At 26.7% G+C, this 5112-nt stretch overlaps 1 long non-coding RNA gene across 3 annotated transcripts; it reads left to right on the top strand.

Annotated features, from left to right (window-relative positions):
• LOC110266102 lies at positions 441 to 2046 on the top strand. 3 transcript variants are annotated; one of them, XR_002353040.1, is made up of 2 exons: positions 441 to 832; positions 1262 to 2046. It is a non-coding gene; the product is annotated as an uncharacterized LOC110266102 (long non-coding RNA). The 3 variants fall into 3 exon arrangements; XR_002353041.1 differs by having other exon boundaries at positions 545 to 832; positions 1296 to 2046; XR_002353042.1 differs by having other exon boundaries at positions 699 to 828.

Below are 5112 nucleotides of genomic sequence, written 5' to 3' on the forward strand. Positions count from 1 at the left end.
TTTTTAAATAAATTTTATTATATACAAAGTATCTAATAGTAACTTATATTTACATTAAACTTATTTGTGAGATTTTGGTGGTGAAAATATAAATTATAAAATATAAAAATATTTTTAAATTAAAAAAATATAAATTATTTTAATTTATTTATTTTAATATAAGATCACTGATATTTACATAAATCTTTTTGTATTTATTTAAAAAAAGTTATCTGTTTTATAAAAAAAATTTTAAAACGTAAATTCTTTTTTAAAAATGAAATAAAAATTTAAAAACAAAAAATAAAATATGTTATATTAATTTAAAAAATATTTAATTTCAAAAATTGAAAATGCTTATAAGCGCACTTTTTAGTACTTAAAATAAAAAATAAACCCAAAATCCCATTATTTCTAGTAATTTCCTCATCTATACTATACCCGTTAAACATGCTTAACCCGTACTGCTGTACTACTCTCTGCCCCACTAAAACCTAACCCTTACACACACATCACACTCCAGCGCTGCACTCTTTAGGTTTCTCACACTCCTCAAGCTTCCACCAGAGGCTCACCATTTGTTGTTGGCGGTGGATTCCATCACAGTCGCGCCCCCATCCAGCCCACAATCCCCTTGTGCATTTTGTTCTGCGTCGCTCCTTTCCCAGCGCTGTCGTGGTCTCCATCCAGCATCTTCGTCATCTCTTCGGTTTCGGTCCTTTCATTTCCGTCATCTCACCATCCAGCATCTCTCCGTCTCTCTTTGATTTCTTCTGTCATAAGCTCTTTCAGTAGCTGTTGCTGCTACCGGTTGCATTGCTGGCGGTCCTGCTTGATGTTCTTGTTGCTGTCGGTATTGTATTTTGAGTCTTTTGAATCTCTGCACCTCTCATGGTTTTGTTATTATTGTTGATTCAAAACTGATTTTAAATTCTGATTTTTTGTTATGATTATTTGTTTTTGGTTCTGATTTTTTATTTAGGGTTTTAATTATGTTCTTATTGTTTTTATTATTCATTCTATTTTTTTGGTTCTGATTTTTTTCCTAATTATCTGGTTATGATTTTTAGTTGTAATTATTTGTGCTAAAAACATAAATTATGAGTTTTTACTCACTGCTTCTGGCGCATCTAATCACATATGCTTGCTTAACAAATTGAAACCTTATGGAAAATTTACTTTTACTTTTAAAATATATCTTATTTTCTTTGTCAAAAATCTAAAATGATTTTAGATCTAATTCAATGGTCAATTAGTTATTGTTACTTTGTTATTTGTTCAGTGCAAGTTATCTTTTTTCTATTGCGTGTTTTAAGAGATGGCCACAGGAGTGAACAAGATGCTGTAATTTTAGTACCATGAGACATAATCAACATTAAATTAGGAGATATCATTCCGGCCAATGCTTGTCTTCTCGAGGACAATTCTCTAAGTGTTGATCAGTCTGCTCTAACAGGAGAATCTCTTCTAGTGACTAAGAACTCCACTGATGAAGTATTTTCTGGATCAATAATCAAGAAGGGTGAGATAGAAGCAGTTGTGATAGTCACTGGTGTGCACACCTTCTTTGGTAAAGCGGCTCACTTGGTGGACAGCGCTAACCAAGTTGGACACTTCTAGAAAGTGGTTACAACAATTGGTAACTTTGCTCAATTGCTCGAAACGTATGACGACTATTGAGAAAATAGCTAGGATGGATGTCCTCTGCAGTAATAAAAGTGTAACCTTGACATTGAATAAGCTCAATATTGATAGAAACTTGATTGAGGTATTTGCTAAAGATGTTGAGAAGGAGTATGTTATCCTTCTTGCTGCAAGGACCTCTAGGACTAAAAATCAGGATGCTATAGATGCTGCTATATATGATTAAGTCAAACAAATAAAGCTTCTAAAAGCAAAATTCCAAAAAAAAATTTCCACTCATTAACAAATATATAGAAATAGAATAGTAATAAGAAGAGGAAACAATAATGCAATCGTTTTCATAAAAAAAAAAAGAATCAAGCATATATCTCGCTCAAAGGCATATGAATGGAACTTTACAAGTAGGGCATAGAGAATATCGAATCATCTTAAGGAATTCAGTGAAGTCTATTTTATTTATTGTTAATTTTTAATTTATAAGTTTGAAATATTTGTTATGGAAAGCCACGTTGGTTTACGAAAGCGCTACATGAATGAAAATAATTAAATGAAACAAGTATCGTTCTACGGTGTAAATACAGATATTCCCATTAATTGAATTACTTTGTGACACATAGATTTTTTGTCTCTTTTGAGAGAGCAGTTTGACAGATCCACGTGAGGGAGTGGCACAAATAGCTGAGCTATTAATAAGTTTTGGGTAATTATTGATGGGATTTTTATTTTAAGAGAATATAGAGATTTTGCACTTATATTCATACCAAGTGTATTAACTACATTTTTCAATCATCATAAATTCATATTTATAGGATTATAGTATATTGAAAAACGTTAAAACATAATAATGAACATAGTTAAAACGTATTATAAAAAAAAATTTAACGATTAAGTTTATTTTAATAAACATATGATTGCTTCTTACAAGATAAATGATGTTAAATTACTTTATCTATTTTGTACCTCGCTTGAAATTTAATTTAGAATTATAAAAGATTAAATTTAATAAAAGAGTATGAAATTATGTGTTTAACCCTTGGGCCTATATGGACCAGTAAAAAAATTAATTAAAAAATTAGTTTATATTGTAAGTTTAGTTAACATGTGTCTTTAGATCATATAATAAATTTATTGTTCATGCACTGATTTATAATTTAGTCTAAATCCAAAATAAATAAAGCTCAATCTACATACATTATATAGAACGACATTTATCCAACTTCAACTCATGGAGGTCGGCCATAACGGCATAAACGCGACTGTACTTATCTAAATAAGTAACTACTAACTCCTATTATCTCTTGTATTTATCTAAAAAGAAGATTTTAACAAACTTCTTACTAAAGAAAGTAACCAACCCATTATAAAGGTGAAACTACTCAAAAAATGATTATTGACTCTACATCTACAGTTATAAGTACTCTTACACTCTCAAGTATATTTTGAATTTGTTTAAACATTTGCTAATTTAAGTATCAGAATTTTTTGCAGGTACCACTCCCATCTTCTCACAATAAACTCGGACGGCAACACCTCGACCCAGAAAAGACGTCGGAGGCTGCTCCAAAAAAGTCTGTACCTCACATTGAGGCTCAAATCCATCCGTTTCTAAGTATATTAAAAAACGTTAAAAAATATCGATTAACATAGTTGGTGTGTATTAGAAAAAATTAAAAAAATTAGGCTTGTTTTAATAAACAATTATATGTCTACATATAATTGCTTCTTACATAATATATCTATTTTATAATTCACTTGAAATTTCTTTGTTCAATTAATCTAACTTTATTATTTGGATTTAAAATTTTAAATTATAAATTTTATTAATTTAAAGGATTGCATATATCTATATCTTTTGTTGAGATACTTAAAAATTATGTTTGGTAGCTGGATTTTTTTCTTTGAAAACAAAATTAATTATAGTCCTAACATTAATCGTATTATGAGTACAATAATATGCCTACAATTTTTTTTTATCAAATTAAATTTGGGTTAATAGTTAAATTAGTCTCTGAAAAATAAAATATTTTTTAAATTTATCACTAAAAGATTTTTTTAATCAAATTGGTCCTTTAAAGATTACAAATTAATCATACTTGTCAATCGGTAATTTCATTAACAATTTTTGTCAATGATTAATGATGTAAAATATTAAATAATAGCATACATTGATACCTAACATGATCAATTGAACGCTGGCCAAATATGCTTATGAAAATTTATCAATTTGTTATTAACTATTAAGTTATATTAGAAATATAGTTTATGTAATTAGGAAAATAAACTAAATTAATAGATTTTGATAAATATATCTAGTTAACATCTAATTAGACATGTCAAGTATTATGTATGTTGTCAATTAATATTTTTTATTATCAATTGTTGTCGAAAATTGTTAATGAAATCATTGAAGGATAAATATGATTAATTTGTAATCTTTAAAAAACTAATTTAATTGAAAAAATCTTTTAAGAATAAATTTGAAAAATATCCGGAAGGGAAATAATAATAATAATTATCCTAATTATACTCTAATAATTATATTCAATTAATTGATATACATAATATTAAATTATATGATACTTAAATATCTAATCAAATCAATTAATTGATATAATTAATCTATTATAATAAATTATATTTAATGTGTTAAAAGAAATAAATCAAAAAATATTTTTAGAAACATGCCACGTCAACTTTATCATTAAGTGCAAAAATCCAATTTTTATATAATAGAATAGATAGATAGATTTGTCATTCGGTAACTTCATTAACAATTTTTATTTAAATATTGACCAAACATGTTTATGAAAATTTATCAATTTAGTTATTAAGTTATATTGAAAATATAGTTTATGTAATTGAAAAAATGAACTAAATTAATAGATTTTGATAAATATATTTAGTTAAAATCTAATTATTTATGTCAAGTATTATGTATGTTGTTAATTAATATTTTTATTATCAATTGTTGACGAAAATTGTTAATGAAATTACTGAAGGGCAAATATGATTAATTTGTAATATTTAAAGGATCAATTTGATGGAAAAAAAATTTTAGGGATGAATTTAAAGAATGTCCCGCCTTTCAGGGACTAATTTGACTATTAACTCAATTAAACTTAGGTTTAATCACTCTGTTGGTCCTATAATTTTGCGAAATTTTCAATTAGGTCCCTATACTTTTTTTCTTTTTAATTGGGTCTCTGCACTAATTTTTTTTTCAATTGAGTCTCTACAGAATTTAAAGAATGTCTCGTCTTTCAGAGACTAATTTGACTATTAACTCAATTAAATTTAATCATTCATGTAAGTTAATTATATCTATTTAAATTTTAAATTAAAAATGTTATAATTCGAAATTTTAAATTAAGTGAACAAAATTAGATTAATTGAGCGGGTTAAACGGGTTGATTTATTTAAGCCCGTTTTATTTACGGACCATAATTTTTTAGCTCAACGCATAATTTTTCTGCTTCAGAGTTGAAAAGT

Source organism: Arachis ipaensis, chromosome B08 (assembly GCF_000816755.2).
Source record: "Arachis ipaensis cultivar K30076 chromosome B08, Araip1.1, whole genome shotgun sequence".
In the NCBI taxonomy this organism is placed as follows: Eukaryota; Viridiplantae; Streptophyta; class Magnoliopsida; order Fabales; family Fabaceae; genus Arachis; species Arachis ipaensis.